General features: G+C 39.3%; 1 long non-coding RNA gene across 1 annotated transcript in view; it reads right to left on the bottom strand.

Annotated features, from left to right (window-relative positions):
- Positions 1-11,728: 11,728 nt before the first annotated feature.
- Positions 11,729-18,325, bottom strand: part of LOC131914410 (uncharacterized) — a 31,659-nt gene continuing 25,062 nt past the window's right edge. The window contains exon 3 of the long non-coding RNA XR_009380125.1: positions 11,729-12,958. This is a non-coding gene — a long non-coding RNA (uncharacterized LOC131914410). The remainder of the gene's footprint in view (positions 12,959-18,325) is intronic.

The raw sequence follows: 18,325 nt of genomic DNA, 5'->3' as shown, positions 1-18,325 counted from the left end.
TGCAATTGATATTTATAATTTACTAATATTTCCTTGGAAAAAGAGTTCTGTATCAAAGCTCAACTTTTGTTTAAAGCAAGGGCAAATGCCAAAGGCTAGGGAGATTGCTCAGCAGGTAAAGTGCCTCTCAGCAAGCATGAGGACCTGAACTCTGTTTGCAGCATACGTGCGAAAAGTCAGGCACCTGCAATGCCAGCACTGAACATGTGGAGACAAGGGGATCCTTGGGGCTTGCTTGCCAGTCAGCTCAGCCAAACTGGTAAGCTCCAGGTTCAGTGAAAGACTGTATCTCAAGAAGAATAAATAAATAAATAAATAAATAAATAAATAAATAGTAACTGTTGAAAAAAAAAACAAGTTTTCGCCGGGCGGTGGTGGCACACGCCTTTAATCCCAGCACTCGGGAGGCAGAGCCAGGCGGATCTCTGTGAGTTCGAGGCCAGCCTGGGCTACCAAGTGAGCTCCAGGAAAGGCGCAAAGCTACACAGAGAAACCCTGTCTCGAATAACCAAAAAAAACCAAACAAACAAACAAAAAAAAAACAAACAAGAAAAAAAAACAAGTTTTACAAAAGTAAGAAGAAACTAAATAGTTGTCTTTCAGAGATATTTATAAACAACTGGAAACCTGATAGTTGACACTGAAGCTGAAGACCAAGAAGAAATATGGGGATAGTATCAAAAAAATCATCACATGATTCTCCAGAACTGAAAAATTGAGAGAAAATTTAAGTCTTTGAAAATAAACATTTTACTATTATATTAAACACAATTTAGCAGAACTTTTAAGTAAGTCATGGACACCCCTGTTTTCACTGACAATTGTCATCAACTTTGCAAGGTGACCTAGCACTGAGGCTGCTGTCAGCCTTCACCTCTTCCTGTTAGGTGCTTTTTCCTCATGTAGGACTATGTCATCACACTCTGGAAAATAGTTTTCTGGGTTTAAAGAGTAAGATAAACTACTTTCCTGGAGGAAACAAGCATCTGAAATCCCAATTATTAATGAATTTTATAAACACTGTTCAGTAACTAATATTTCACCTCAGGAGGTCATTTCCATCAGCTAAAAGCCCCAAGCAATCAGTGCCTTTTGTTGTTTATTGGGCGTCAAAGTCAGCCCTGAGGGAACAGGCAAAGAAAGTTTTGAGTATCAGATTAATGTCTGTGGTGATACTGCAAGAACACTTAATAGTTAAGGATAAAACCTCCCTATCTGCTGGATGGCTTGTTGCATGATTTATAGTGAGGCACCGAAGGTCTATTAATTTCTTTTCCCCCTAAATGCATAGATTGGAATATATAACTTCTAAATTCCGATGCAGCATTATCCTACAAGAGAGGTATCATCTCATAGAACAAATACTTGACGAGTACTCTGTTAACACTACAGTGAAATGGACGGTACAGGAGTCAGAACAAAATGGGAAAATAATATGAATGATCAGACCAAGTCTGGCAAGTGTTGCAGAGGGAATGCACTGGGATCCACAGAGAAGATAGTATTGGTGGAGTTGGTCTAGGTCAGGAAGGACAGGTATCTCTGGACATGAGGAACTTCTTCTGTTATATTAAGTACAAACTAAGAGGATGAAGGGGGAAGTGAAAGGGAAACAGCAAAGAAGAAATTAAAAGAAGAGGTGATGTTGGGGGTGAAGTGGGAACAAACATTGGGGAGTTACTGGAGAGGAAATTCAGATAAGGCAGATGGTCATTGAGCCTAGTGTCTAGAGATAAAGGCAACAGAACTGTTGACAAGTGATAGGATTTGAAATCTATTTTATTGCAGAGGGGGCAATTCTTTGGACAGATACTTTAGGACCAATAAGTGGTAAGATAGTACCAACGGTGATTCCCAGAGTTCCTGCTTAGGAAATGGCTAAGGTATAGAACAGAAGTGGAGATGGAGATTTGCATATGGTGACTCTGATTTGTGAACATCGGGGGGTAATGTTCAGCCAGTCACTGAACGCACGGATATCAGAGTTGTGGCTGAGGCTGAAAATCTTTAGATTCATCAGAAAGTATAAGCATGATACTTCAATGATAGGGTTATGAGTGACAAGACCAATTATTCGCAAATTGATCAGCCACAATAGTATTTATTTGAAGAAGTCTGTTCTTGTTCACCTCTTTTGGTTGACATTGTAAGCCAACTAGTCTAGTTGTTAATGACTAGAATTTTTAGACATAAAATCATGCTGAGATTTTTTTTGGCTCTTTCGTATATACACTTCTAAATGCTACAGAAGTATTTTCATATCAAAGAGCAGCCTCTGATTAGAGACATATTTATGTAATATACATGTTTATGCAGGCTAAAATTTGCTTTGTGAAGCTCAGATACAGACATAGATGGCATCGCTTAGTATTTTGTTTTACTCTAATTTAACTTGGCTTCTAGGCTCCAGGGTCTAGTGGGAGAAAATTCAGCCTTGGTTCTGCTTCTCTGAGAGTAACGCAATCTTCCATGAGCTTTGAAAGTGTGGGCCTGGACCCTCAGAGCTATTTCCTTTGCACTGGTTGACTGCCCATATTGCCTTTAGCTTCATGACATTGTGGGAATTTATCCTTATCCCAAAGGAATTCTTAAAGGATGTAATTCTGTACAAAATTTGGAGCTGACCTTCCAGCCATAATCTCTGAACAGTTTTGTTCACTTTCCCCACAGACACATAATGTCGTTTGTTTCACTGAACCTCCATTTCATGTTGTTAGCCCGTTTCTGTATTTATAGACCTTGTATTCAGGGGCATCCAGGCTGTGAGCCTTGAAGGCATTTCCTATGACCAAGAGAGGCTGATCTTCCAGATCACAGCCAGTCTCTCTTCCATGTATGGTCCATTTCTGGGGAATTCTGAGTTTAACCCCTTCCCTTAGAGGATACAAGACTACTTTCTTGAGGAACCAGTTTATTTCCCTAACTTACTTGTGATTTTCAATGCTCCCTAGGCCTACCTTTCACACATCTGATTTCACATTCATAAGCGCACCCTGCTGCAAACATCCCCATTTTCCTCATGAATAAAGCTTCCTACAGGTGTCTGACTCCTTTTGTTCTGCAGTTTCACTGTGGGCTCAGGATTCTTCCAGCAAATTCTCAAAGTGTTGTGTATTGTCTAACCGGTCATGTGGTAGGCAGCATGCTGGGTGCCCTTTTGTGGATATGAGCTCCCTTGCTCTCATCTTTCCATGTGCATGTGGGGCCTTTGGAAAGGAGTTGACACTAGGTTTTCTGAAAGCTTTTCCAAGAAGCTCGGTGGAAAGCTGACAACGTTGTGCTTCCAGCTGCTCTAACAGTCTTGTCCACTCTAGCTCATAGAGACCTTGGTTTATCTTCATATTCACCCATTTGTCACTGCTCCCTTCAATATGCAATATTTCTTACTCTGCTCTTTCCTTTCTTAGCATCAATAGTTGAAAGATGTAGGAGGAGCCAATGATCAGTCCGGTGATCTGAGAACAAAGCCAATTGCCCGGCTGTACATGTTTTAAAGAGACATTATAAAGGTCAGTTTGTGCTGCTATAACAAACAATCTTTGAGTGGTACGTAAACAACAGGGATTTATTTCTCGCGGTCTGGTGCCAGGGAAGTCTAAGATCAAGTGGCTGGCAGATTCAGTGTCTGGTGAGGTCATGTTTCCTGGTTCAGAGACAGCTGTGTTCACAAAGCATCTTCATATAGTAGAGGAAGAACTCTGGTCTCTTTAGCTTCTTGTGAAGGCATTGATCCAATTCATGAGAACATGCTCTTGTCACACATGCTGTGTGTTCCATGTATGTCATGGTCTGCCCCACCCCCCAGGTGAGTCCATTGTTACAGTCTACAGATACAAAGCTCTTTTCCATTGGCTTCTTGGTAATTATTCTGGTAGCTGCCATACTCTTTAATGTTCAGCCACATCCAGAAGGCTATTTTGATCATTTGAGGTTTTTATTTAAAGTTACAAACACACTAATGGCTCGGAGAACATAAAGACTTTGAAGATTTGGGTCTGAGCCACACTGTGAGCCACACTCCACCTTCCTAAGCCTTTTAGTAGTGTCTCTAAGCCACAATTCCAATGTCTCCTTTTTAAGATGTAAATGTTATTCTTAGAAAATAAACTCATTTATCGATCATTTATTTTTATATCTAAAGGAGCACAGCTTTTTACCACTGCCTACTGGTGCCTTGAGTAGTGTGTTTAGGTGTTGGATCAATGAAGTGTTTTCGCACTCCAGGACTTTGGCATCCTATTCTCTGTGCATGCTTCTTATTTAAAAAGAGGTTTTCCTTTGGGAAATTCAAGGTCAAGGGTAGGAAGTTTAAAAGTCAACTGCTGTGAGTCTCCATTTTCGATGTTGCTTTAGTAAAGATAGAGAATGGGCAAACTAAGACTGCCTGCCTTTTCTTCATTTTCCCCAAAATTTGAGCCTTATTGAATGCTTTCACAAGATATTTAATACCTACTGTGTATTCTTTCAAACCTCGTTTTGTCACATTCGTTGAATTTCTCACATTTATCTTTACAGAGTTTGCATTCATCTTTGTAAACAGTTTTCTAACAGGGTCACAGCTGTAACTAGTTTCTTGAACAGTTGGAACTCGGTGGGAGTGAATACGAAACCATTCTGTTTTTCCCCAGCCATGGGCTGAAAGCATGCTCCAATAAATTCTTCTTTCTTGTATCTTAACATCTTGGATGGATTAAAATTCTGTTCACTTTTGATTATTTAAAGTGAGTTCATTTCGAGACTAATCTTGCCAATTAAAGTCTCAGCCCCTACCTTCCCCAGTGACTCTGGAATGAGGAATGGGTGCTATCTGCTCCTGTATGGCTTTTAATCCTACATAGGTGCCTGGACAGTCCTCCAGGATAACTCCATTCCTCCTTCGTATTGTGATATTGTCCCTTCAGTGAGATGAGACATGGAGCAGAAGAGGGAGAACACTTCAGTTTCATTGCTAGTTACCATTGTCAATCGTCATCTTTTCTGTAATTTGGCTTTGCAGCTCTTACAGCAATGATGATGTACAGGGGCAGGTGTGTCCTTCAGAGAGCCATCTGGGTCTCTTCAGTCCCACATTTTCTGACATGAGAGATCTGGCTGAAGCTCCAGCTCTTTCAAATGTTTGTAGATTTCCATACAGTGTCATCAGTCAGCAGTCAGCCTTCCTGCATTCCAAATCTGCTCAAGCAATAAGACTGTGTGTTGTTCTTGTTGTCAGTGACTTGATGTAGAGTGTAGATCTGGTACTTTGTACCTCTTCATGCCAAGTACCATGCCCTACTAGCTTTTGGGGCTTATGAGAGAATTCCACTTACTAATAATTGTACCATGAATCAGGATAAGAGAAGTTATATGGAATGTACAACTATGTAATCTCAGAGAAACAGGAAGCATTTGCTTTTTGCTCACTTCATGTATTCAACACAGTTGAGAGGAGGAGAGAGAGAAAGAGAGAGAGAGAGAGAGAGAGAGAGAGAGAGAGAGAGAGAGAGAGAGAGAGATCTGCACATCACAGTGAGAATCAAGGGCAGTAGGGGATCCATTTTGTCATGTAGTTTCATAATGATGGGGTGACAGCAAAGAGGTGTGGGAAATAACTTTTCTAAACTGTCATCTAAAGTGGCACTAGTCATCTTTGTTTCTTGGCACAAATGTGCAATATATCCAGTTGCCCTCAGATGGATTGGGGAAGTATGCTTCCTTTATTGTTGTGAAGGAGAATTAGGATACTTGAGAGCAGCCCTAAAGAAAACTTGACCCATTCTAATCCCCAAATTCCTTTTTAAAAAAAGTTCTGCTCAGTCATTTTATGTATGTAATCCCAAGTCCAGCGTCTTTCCAGGGAAACTCTACAGTCATGTATTCACATCTGGGCATGGCTCTTCTTAGTCTGCAGTTCTCATAACATAAAAGACAAATAATCTAATCTAAAGCAGAAACTAGAAAATTGGTCTGCTCCTGAGTGCTAAGCAATTTTATCATTCTTTACAGCTGTGGAAAGTTGGATCACTAAGACAAGTCTATGCCATTGACCTTTTACAGTTCAGGTATGCACTTGCTTAAGCAATCAGATGTTTAAAATAGCAAGGTATAGTATCTGCTACACTACATTCAGTTGTGTGCCCCAAGAACTACACATGTTTCATTTTTAGACATACGAATTAAATATCTGTATTTGACCTGTCTCCACCTTGTGATAATTAAGAATTGACCAGGCTTTTTTCCCCCTCCTAAATCACTGTTTTTCAATGGAAAGAAATAAATGGGCATTAAGGCTTTAGTTGAATCTGCTCCATTCTCTTTAATCCAATTGGAACTATTAAATTTGGGTTTGAAATTTATACTCTTAACTTTATCCTTGTTGAGTTAAAATTGGCCTCTCTCATTGTGGGGCACCTTTGGTGTTTTCTTTTACAGGATGAAAAAAGAAAATTAGTGGAATTTTGAAGTGGAGGAGTCACTATTTCATTTTATTTGCTTTTATGTCTGGCTGAATCTAGACATTTTCTCAAATCCACCTTTCTCAAAATGTCTTATAAATTAAGCAAATAAGATCAAGGAAACAGTGGTCACAAGGATTTCTGATTTTATACATGTAACCTAAAAATTATTTATTATCTTCCTTCCAAGTCACTCCAAGCAACGGTTCTTCAAATTGTCATTCGTTCTCAACATCAATCACAGTCTTCCTAGTTGTTCCTGAATTCAGTTGACAGGGCTTGAGATAATAGGAGTTACTGGTAACTAACACACTGGCTACAGAGAACAACTTGGCCACACCTAACTTCAACTGAATGTGGAAGCATTATCCTACCAGATGCTTGGAAAGGACACTGGAATGCTTGTAATAATCTTAATGAATATCATAGTCATTGCAGCAAAAATAGTTCTAACTTTTAATTTGTCCATTTGTGGTACAGATGTGGAATAGACAACATTCTTAGCAATCTTGACATTTTCCTCCAAACCTGCCTTTTCTGTAATCTCAGTCCACTTAATAGTAATTCTTTTTGCTCAGTTAGTGGATCAAATATAGCACAATAACCCATGCTCCCCTCCCCCGCCCTGGGCCCCGTTACAACCATATGGCTGACCCCATTGATTTGCTTTCAAATCTATTCTTAATATGTCTATCACTTCTTACTGTCTTCATCTCTATTGTCCAGGTCTAAAAGGTGGGAGATAGGACCAGTTTTATTGTTATAAAAGAAAAAGGATTTCAGAGGGATAGAAGAGTATGAAAGGCAGTGGATCATGCAGGGAGAAGAGAGTCTGGAAGGCAATTAATGTATTAAAATAAGAGCCGTACAGAAACAGCTTTTACTGCTGTATCTTAATTCTGTGTAACTATTCTTAACGTATTTATCATGGTAGTCTTAAATATATAGATCCACTTGTCTAATTTTGTTCTTTAAAGCCTTCTGGAGGCTTCCTGCCACAATGAGTCAGTTCCTTTTGCACTCTTCTAACCTCAGACCCTTTCCTCTTGGGTCCCCCTGCTCCCTTGTCTCTGGCCATGTTGTTTTCTTTACAGTCCCTCAAACATGCAATCACTTGTGGCTTGTTTTTTCTCCCCAAAATAGCCAAGGATTTGCTCCCTCATCTTCTTTGGATATTTGTTTTATTGATGCTCCTTTGTGAGTATAGCCTTTGTTAACCGGCCAATTAAAAAGGTCATGCCTGAAGTGCATCTACCACTTGGCTTTGCTTTTCCTTTACAGTGATTACCATTCACCATATTTTATTTATCTCCTTGGCTGCAATAGAATGTTAAATTAAGGAAACATGTCAGGCTGACTTCCTTTCCTTTCTCTTCTTCCTCTGCCTTCTTAATTACTATTATGCTTATTTAAAAGCAGTTCACAGTGATGTATCTCCAGGTCTGAAAATGGAACAATAGCAATTAGCACAGAGTGGGCACTCAGGAAAGTTTATCAAATCTATTAATAGAATGATGTTGTCACATAAAAGAAAGACTGAGCTGTAAGACCAAATTGAGTAGTCATAACAGAAATTTTATGTGGTAATGATGGCATTTTGTACTTTTAAAAGATAAATTATTGTGTATATGTATTTATGTTCATGGTATATATATATATATATATATGTGTGTGTGTGTGTGTGTGTGTGTGTGTGTGTGTTTATGCCATGGTGCACCTGTAGAGGGCTGAGAGTAATTTTATGGGGTCCTTACATCTTCACATTTAGAAGATCAAACTCAGGTGACTGAGTTTGTAGCTTTACCCACTTAGCCATTAAGCCATCATTCCCAGCAGCCCACATTTCATATTTCACATGAGAACAAAAAGGTTTTACTATACCTAGGTTATAATAATAATAGAAATAATAGAATATTATTATGCTAGAAATTTATAGAAAATAATAGAAAATTAAAGTTACATTCTTTATAAAATTGAACTTCATTCCAGATAGATTTTACACACACACACACACACACACACACACACACACACACACACACAAATATTTGAAAAATTTTGCAAAAAGTAATACAAATAATTAGAACATGAATTTCTGAGCATGATATAAAATTTCAGAAATGAGGCCACACTTACCCTGATACCCAAACTACATAAAGATCCAACAAAAAAAGAGATTTACAGACCATTTTCCAGTATGAACATAGATACAGAAACACTAAAAAATCAACAACAACAACAACAACAAAAACCAAAACCTGACAAACCAAGTATTTTATTCTGGCAAATCCAAGAACACATCAAAAAATTCATCTACCATGATTAAGTAGGCTTCATCTCAGAGATTCAAGATGATTCAACATACAAAAATATGTCAATGTAATACACCATATAAACAAACTGAAAGGAAGAAGCCACACAATCATCTCATTAGATGCTGAAAAAGCCTTTGACAAAATCCAACAGCTCTTCATGATAAAGGTCTTGGAAAGATCAGGAATACAAGGAACATACCTAAACATAATAAAAGCAATATACAGCAAGCCAACAGCCAACATCAAATTTTTTTTAAAATTATTTTATTTTGCAATACAATTCAGTTCCACATATCAGCCACAGATTCCCTTGTTCTCCCCCCTCCCGCCCCCCTCACCCTACCCCCAGCCTGCCCCCGATTCCAATCTCCTCCAGGGCAAAGCCATCCCCACAGACTGAGATCAACCTGGTGGACTCAGTCCAGGCAGGTCCAGTCCCCTCCTCCCAGGCCGAGCCAAGGGACCCTGCATAGGCCCCAGGTTTCAAACAGCCAACTCATGCAATGAGCACCGGACCCGGTGCCACTGCCTGGATGCCTCCCAAACAGATCAGGCCAATCAACTGTCTCACCCACTCAGAGGGCCTGATCCAGTTGGTGACCCCTCAGCCATTGGTTCATATTTCATGTGTTTCCGTTCGTTCGGCTATTTGTCTCTGTGCTTAATCCGACCTTGGTCACAACAATTCTCGCTCATATAAACCCTCCTCATTCTCACTAATTGGACTCCCAGAGATCCACCTGGGGCCTAGTCATGGGTCTCTGCATCCAGATCCCTCAGTAGTTGGATGAGGTTTCTAGCACGACAATTAGGGTGTTTGGCCATCCCATCACCAGAGTAGGTCAGTTCGGACTGTCTCTCGACCATTGCCAGCAGTCTATTGTGGGGGTGTCTTTGTGGATTTCTGTGGGCCTCTCTAGCACTTTGTTTCTTCCTATTCTCATGTGGTCTTCATTTACCATGGTCTCCTATTCTTTGTTCTCCCTCTCTGTTGTTGATCCAGCTGGGATCTCCCACTCACCCAAGCTCTCTTTCCCTCGACCCTCGCCCTTCACTACCCCCACTCATGTCCAGGCTGTTCATGTAGATCTCAATCCATTTCTCTGTCATTGGGCGATCCCTGTGTCTTTCTTGGGGTCCTGTTTTCCAGGCAGCCTGCCTGGTGAATGAAGAGAAACTCAAAGGGATTCCACTAAAATCAGAACAAGACAAGGCTGTCCACTCTCTCCATATCTATTCAATATAGTACTCGAAGTTCTAGCTAGAGCAATAAGACAACATAAGGAGATCAAGGGGATACAAATTGGAAAGGAAGAAGTCAATGTATCTTTATTGCAGTTTTTATGACAGTATACATAAGGACCCTAAAAATTCCACCAGGGAACTCCCACAGCTGAAGAACACACTCATTAGAGTAGTTGGATACAAAATTAACTCACAAAAATCAGTATATACAAACCATATACAAACAACAAATGGTCTAAAAAAGAAATCAGGGAAATTATAAAGGATTTTAAATATGTCTTCCTGATTAGAATGTATGCAATTTACTATATATTTTTAAAACGTGTATGGCAAACAAATGTACCATAGAACGTGGAAATGTAACATGAAAAGACAATCCCAAAGTCATGAGACAGTCACATAATTTATTTGCTTTGTGACATGAACAGCTCTTCCAAATCAGTATTTCAAGGGGGCAAAAACAAAGAAAAAGGGTAGTAATAGTTCACAAAACCTAAGAGAAAATCTGCTAATTCTGTTAAAAATCAAGGTGGTTAGATACAGTTTTATAACCATGATATTGGCAGGTATATTTCTCTTCTTAGTATCTGGTGTTTGACAAGTGGAGACAAGTTACAGTTGTAGAAAAAACAAAGTCAAACACTGGATTGAAAGAAAATCTATATCATTAGCTACAAAAGAAAATAAAATTCCATTATAAGTTTATTAGACAGTTTCTGTTAATACTTGCTTTTCCTGAAATGTTTTGAAATACCTTGCATTTGGGGACAACACGGTGATGTCGATGTCATTGCTTTGTCTGGTTTTGTCAATGCATGGCTGTGCCTAGATTCTGGAAATTCCCAGAGACCAAAGAGTACATTTTGTTTCATTCCTTACAGAGAGGAAAACTTTTCTCTCTTTGCTCTTGACAGGTATGTACAATGTAGCAATTATCAGGATAGAACGATTCCGGAAATCATAACGTAACTGTAATGGCACCAGTGCATCCAGTGCTGGGGTCGCAGGAGAGGACTACAGTTCCTCCATGCAGGCCTGGCTGTGGCATTCACTTCCTATTTCCAACCTTCTCTAGCAGTGCCTGTTTGCTGGCAGTCTTCCAGACTGATTTATCTTACCATTTGCAACATCTGAGCTACAAGCACCGGCTCAAAAGAAATGGCAACTAATTAACCTATTACGTCCGCCTTATGTTAATCTAGGACGTCCTCTTTGAGATTTAGAAAAAAGACATTTAGAATGGCTAGGCAGGCCACTTAACTGTTTGGCACCCGGTTTTAAGTTCACTAACCCCTCCCTCCCCCTCTTTCCCTTTCTGATTCCTCCATGGTTTCCCTCAGCTTCTCCATACCTGGCCAAATTTTCCCCAGGCAGTAGTAGCATTGAAGGACTTTCCATTAGGGAGGGCAGGGTTTCATGAGGGCAAGAAAGAGGAATGGAGACAGAACAAATTTTTGGGACAGTGACAAGTGATGCTCTCTGGCCTCAAGGTCCCAAATGTGAACCCAAATTACTAGGAGGAAGCTATAAATCCTTTATTTCTGTTCAAGAATTGCTACGTGCTTTCGACAGCATGTAAGGTCAACAGAAAAGACATTAATCTTTTTCTTAGTTTTACTTTTCTTTCAAATTTTTCAGGATTTTTTAAAATTCATCTTACATACTTATCACAGCCCCCCTCTCCTCCCTCCTGTCTCGCCTCCTCCCCCCCAACCCCCTGCCCCCATTCCCTCCTTCAACAAGGCAAGGTCTCCCACAGGGAGTCCACAGAGCCTAGTGCATTCAGTAGAGGCAGGTCCAAGCCCCTCCCCCTGCATCAAGGCTGTTTGTGGTGCCCTACCACAGGTAGTGGGGTCCAAAAAGCCAGCTCATGCACTGGGGATGGATCCTGATCCTACTGCCAGGCGGCCCCTTAAGCAGATCAAGCTACACAACTGCCTCGCTTATGCAGAGGGCCTAGTCCAGTCCCATGGAGTCTCCACAGCTGTTGGTCTAAAGTTCATGAGTTCCCACTAGTTTGGTTTGGTTGTCCCTGTAGGTTTCCCCATCATGATTTTAATGTCCTTTGCTCATAGGATTCCGCTTCTCTCTCTTCAACTGGACTCTATCAATGTCTTTCGTACTAGCAATAAGCACCAGGCTGAAAGACATTAATCTTGTGTGAGCTTGCAGTGTTGCTCCAGACACATACTGTAAAAGGGGCAGACAGCAATGATGGGGAAAGCCCAGAGTCAGTTGGTACAGACAGTTCTTTGCAGGAGGAAGCTACGTATCCACATAGAAATGCTTTGCAGTCTGCCTTCATTTCTTCTGCCTGGACAGGAGGTCTTTCTGGTTCATGGGCTTCTTCCAGTGAGATGCACTTGTGATTGCAGTTATCATGGGTCCTGCTTCTCTGCAGTTGCATTTTTCTGTCTGTGTTAACATTGACCCATAAATACACTCAACTTCTTTGTTGCAACCCAGAAGTGAATAACACTCTATGATGCAAAGAGAATTAGAACAAAATTGGCTCAGTGTGGTCTTTGCGACATCTAGGATTCCATTCCTTTCTTCAAACTTAAAGGTCGTTGTTTCCTTACACAATTATTTTATGACTTGCAGGGTGATTCATAATTTTTAAAATGAAACATTTACTAATTAGTGTCTAATGAGGTAGTTGAAATGCAGAGGGGTTTTCCTTTGGCTCTTCTTGGAATAAACAGCTTTAAGATTTGTGAGATGAAAGGATGCTAACACTCCTAGGCTTAAATGTGTTGAAAATCTTGAATCATGGGAATGGGAAGTATTTACTGGTGACCTGGCTGTATTACGGCAAGTGATGTGCAGGATACTGAGCCTGGGAGGCCTTAGCATTGCTCAGAGCATTCCAGGATGTTTTTATTGCTAATGTAACCACAGACGTCCATAGAACATCAGCTGCAGTGCAAAAGGAAATCACATTTTTGGAATCTTAATGAGCTTCTGAAAAGAGAGAGAAAAACAATGTGTCAGTCAAGATGGCCTCCTTCCCTCCTTCCTCTTCAGTTTTCCAGTGTGTCCTGGCTTTTTATGTCAACTTCACATAAGTTAGAGTCATAAGTGAGAAAGGAGCATCAATTAAGAAAATGCCTTCTTAAGATTGGGCTGTAGCCGGTTGTGGTGGCGCGCACCGGTAGGATTTGCTGAAGGAGGCAGAGGCAGGAGGATCATGAGTTCGAGGCCAGCCTGGACTACACATTTTGGCCAGGCGGTGGTGGCGCACGCCTTTAATCCCAGCACTCGGGAGGCAGAGGCAGGTGGATCTCTGTGAGTTCGAGGCCAGCCTGGTCCAAAGTGAGTTCCAGGAAAGGCGCAAAGCTACACAGAGAAACCCTGTCTCGAAAAACCAAAAAAAAAAAAAAAAAAAAAAAAAAAAAGACTTAAGATTGGGCTGTAGGCAAGTCTGTAGGCCCTACATTGTAGGGCAGTTTCTTAATTGGTGATTGATTAGGGAGTGCTTAGCCCATTGTGGGTGCCACACCTGGGCTAGTGATCCTGGGTTCTATAAGAAAGCAGGTTGAGCAAGCCTTGGAGAGGAAGCCAGTAAGCAGCACTCCTCCATGGCCTCTGCATCAGCTCCTGCCTCTAGATTCCTGCCCTGTTTGGGCTCTTGTCCTGACTTCCTTCTATGATAAGCAGTGGTGTGGAAATGTAAGCCAAACAAATCCTTTTTTCCTCAAGTTGCTTTTGGTCATGGTGTTTTATTACAATAGAAATACTAATTGGGACATAGTATAATAGAACTAAAAAAGTGAAAGTAAGGCATAAAAATCTGTTAAATTTAATAACATAGTTATAGTCAGGGTTGAGGAAAAAGATAAGTTAATCTGATTTTGTACTTTAGAAAATTATTATTCTATCAATTACTGATTTAAATAATAATATAATTATGACAAACACATAATATAGAATGCCTATAAAATAGAAAAGACATGGGCGTTTTAATTATTGACGTCTATATGCTATTTGAAGCATCAAGCCTGTAGTTTTCAACAAGGATATTTGCTCTGTAGATGTGTTTGACAGTTTCTGGAGACATTGCTGGTTACATCTAGGGGGTAAAAACCAATTCTGGTAATGAATAAACATCCTATAGGTGAACAGCTTTTAACATAACAAGAATCAGTTGTCCCACAACATTGATAGTGCTGATGTTGAGAGTTGGTTTAATTGAGTTCATTATTACTTAAAAACGAAAGCCTTAGATAAATAAACATGCACACTAAGTCCATGTCTTGTCATTTCAGCCATTCCTTCCGTGGTCTGGTCTGTGACTTAGCATTGCTAAGCTATGTAGGATCCCAGACACAGAATTCTACAGATCTGTACTTTGGTACTTTCCTCATTTTTCTCCTCTACTTTTGTTGTTATTGTTTACTTTTGAGATTGTAATTTAATTGCAACATTTTTCTGTTCTCTCTTCTGTCTCCAAAACCTCCCATAGACCCCTCCCTGATCTCCTTCAAATTCATGGCCTCTTTTTCATTAATTGTCATTGCATGCATATACTATTTGTATATACATATTTATTCCTAAATACAACCTGCTGAGTCCATATAATGTTACCTGTATGTATCTTTTCAGGGCTGACCATTTGGCCCTGGGCAAACAATTGGTGTGCTCTTCCCCTGGGAATTCTTGCCTTTTTTCACTCCCAGCTTTCCTCAGCTGCCTGTGGTTCTTTGTGTAATGTTGAGACCTCATGAACTTTTCTTCCTCTATTTTGCTTTCACGTTACCTTTCCTCTGCAGAGCTTTCTGTGGCATTCTTTCTTTTAAATAATTCTGTGTCCCTTCTGCATTAGTGTTTCCTATGGAACACAAACTATGATGTAAATAACCACCAGCTGAGTCTTTGCAACTTAGATTGTTCACATGCAACCGTCCTCCTAGACTGAGTCCGTGAGGGCGGAGTGTGCTTTATTCCTCTTTGGAAGACCATAGTCTGGTTGAGTATGCTCCTGGGTTTCTCTATTAAATAAGCTTGAGCAATTCCCTTCTTCAGTAAAGGTCCCAGGGAAGTGTCTGTGGGTTAGCTTTCGTCATACTTGAGCTCTCTTCACCTTTTGAATATTTAGGTGACATCTGAGCCTTGTTTGGGAACTATTTCCTGGTGTAAAGATCTTTCCCACACTACATTACTACTATACGACCATACAATCATTATCACTTTTTCCTGGGTATAGCTTAGGTAAAGGAGGAACACTTTCACCAAAACAAAATTTATTTCTCTTTCTTCACCGTACATCTCTCTCAGACCATTCAACACTTAATGTCCTTCAAATCCCCCCTTTTCATTTTCATGACTGCTGCTCTAGATAAGAGCTCTGATTTATCAGCCTACTGCTCCTTGAGACTCCTCCTGTAGATTCATTTCTCCCTCTGCTCTGCTTAAATCATGCACTGGCTGGATGGCATCGTTAGCCTGTTGATTAAACCCACACTCTAAAGAATGAGAAGACCCTGCATGACATTGTTCCATATTATATTCCCAGGCCCATCTAGTACCTTGATTTTATTTGTTTCCATTCATTGTTGTTACTGATACTGTTAATCTGTTCCCACTAGGCTTTGCCCAGTGCCTTTATACTGTTTCTTTTACCTGAAATCACCATTTTTATTCCCTATCCTTTTTGTCATCAGCAGCTACACAGCATCTCTCTCTTGAAAATGTCAGTTTAATTTTCAGGTTAGAATATCACGCCTTCTGGGTTTCCAGATTACTTTGAATGTGTTCCCAGCCCAACCTCTTTCTCCTTCTATTGGTATGTATGTCATCCACACAAAACCGTGATCCCTTTAAAGAAGGAAGGCACAAGGCCACCTTTCCAATCTTTTTATTGATCACAGGACCTTAGATAGGAAAGGTGGTGAACACAAAGCTTTCCTGAGGGAGTTCTTCAGTGAAAACATGTACCACCAAGCTGAAACCCAAGTGAAAGGGCCTGTAGGGAATGCAGCTGGAGCAAGGATGGTTATAAAATGTTGAGGTTATACTTCATGTATGAAAGACATTCAGAAGACTCCTCAAGCATGAGGCTGAAAGTTCTCCTGACCCAGGGGAGCCTGCCAATCTTCTTTTCTAGTCTATCTTTTAGGCTTTCTTCAAATTTACAAAAATACTATTCCATTACTTTGAATTTAAAGACACAAATTTACATTAATCTATTATTAGTAAGTGATTTAAATATCCCACTTTCTCCAATAGACAGGCCATCTGGACAAAAATAAATAGAGAAACATGAGAATTAAGAGACATCATACATCGAATGGACTTAATAGATTTTGACAGTATATTTTCACCCAAACTCCTAAGAATATACACTGTACTCATCAGCACACTGAAGCTTCTCTAAAATAGATCACATCCTGGAACACAAAACACACCTTCACAAATTTTAAAAGACTGAGGTAATTCCATATATCCCATCTAACTACAATGCAATGTAACTTAAAATTGACAACAAACAAATCTCTAGTAGATACATGAATTCAAGGCATTCAAACAACTCATTATTGAATGATGAATGGGTTAAAGAAGAAATCAAGAAAGGAAAAAATTTCTTCAACTAAGTGAAAATGAAAACACAATACAGGAAAACCTCTGGAACACACTGAAAGAAGTCCTAACACAGAAATTTATAACTGTAAATGCTACATTAATATATCAGAAAGAACACAAATAAATGGCTTAAAAACTTAGAAAAACAATAAGATACCAAACCCAAGCCCAGTTAATGATAAGAAATAATAAAATGCAGAGTGGAAATTAATGAGATAGAAACTAATCAAACAATATAAAGAAATAACTAATCCAAGAGCTGGTTTTTTTTGAGAAGATAAACAAGATTCATAGGCCCTTGGTCCAACAAACTAGAAGAAAGAAAGAGGGCACTAATTAACAGAATCAGAAACAAATAGGGAAACATTAAAACAGACACAAAAGAAATTTAGAATATTATCAAAGAATATTTTAAAAACCTGTACTCCATTAAGTTGGAAAACATAAAAGAAATGAATGAATTTATAGATTCAGCCAAATCACAAAAATTAAACAAAGAAAATTTTAACATCTTAATCAGACCCATAACAAATGAGTGATTGGAAAGGAATGAAAAGCCTTCCAACTAAAAAGTCCACGGTCAGATGGATTCACAGCAGAATTCTATCAGACCTTCTGAGATGATCTAAACAGAATACATAGTACATCAAAAAGATTATCCACCATGACCAAGTTGGCTGTATCCAAAATGCAGGGATGTTCCAACATATGCACATCAGTACATGTAATAGACAATGAATGGACTTAGAGAGAAAAATCACATAATCATATTGATAGATGTAGAAAAAGTCTCTGAAAAAAATTCAACATGCCTTCATGATAAAAAAAAGTCCTAGAGAATGTAGGATTAGAGGGAACATACTAAACATAATAAAATCTATACCTTAGAAATCCACAGTCAGTATCATCTTGGGTGCAGAATAATGAAGCAATCCCACTGGAATTAGGAATGAGAAAACGCTGTCCACTGCCCCAATTCCCTTTCATTATTTTGCTCAAAGCATGAGCTGGAGCAATAAAGCAAGAGAAGGAAATGAAAGGGATGCAAATAAAGAAGGAAGAAGTAAAAAAAAAAATCTCTATTTGTAGATGATATGATATTGCACATTAGAGATCTCAAAAATTCTACCAGAAAACTTCTGAAATGATAAACTCAGCAATGTGACAGGATACAGAGTCAATTTCCCAAATCAATAACTTTTCTATACACCATCAACAAACACACAAAGAGACCATGGACACACTCCCATTCACAACAGCCTCAAAGAAATAAATAAAGTAAGTGAAGGCTTTATGAAAAGAAAACTTTAAGCCTCTGAAGAAAGAGCTAGAGGAAAATACTAGAAAATGGAAAGACATCCCATACTCATGGATTGTTAGAATCAATATTGTGAAAACGACAATTTTGCCAAAAGCTATGTACATATTCAAAGCAATCTCAATCAAAATTTCTACCTCATTCTTCACAGAAAAACAAAACCATCTTAAAATTAATAAGGAACCACAAAAGACCCCATATAGCTTAAATAATTTTGAGCAAAAAAAGAACAATGCTGAAGAAATTACCATTCCAAATCTCAAGATATATTACAGAGCCATAGTAGTGGAAATAATATACTGGCACAAAACAGACGTTCAGACCAATGGAACAAAATTGAATACTCAAACATGAGTATGCATAACAAGCCATTTAACATACTTCAGAAAAAAGAAAGCATCCTGGGAAAACTGGATATCCACTCGCAGAAG

Source organism: Peromyscus eremicus, chromosome 7 (genome assembly GCF_949786415.1).
Source record: "Peromyscus eremicus chromosome 7, PerEre_H2_v1, whole genome shotgun sequence".
Taxonomy (NCBI): domain Eukaryota; kingdom Metazoa; phylum Chordata; class Mammalia; order Rodentia; family Cricetidae; genus Peromyscus; species Peromyscus eremicus.
The sequence above is the reverse complement of the archived record's forward strand: the minus strand, read 5'-3'. Positions and strand labels throughout refer to the sequence as shown.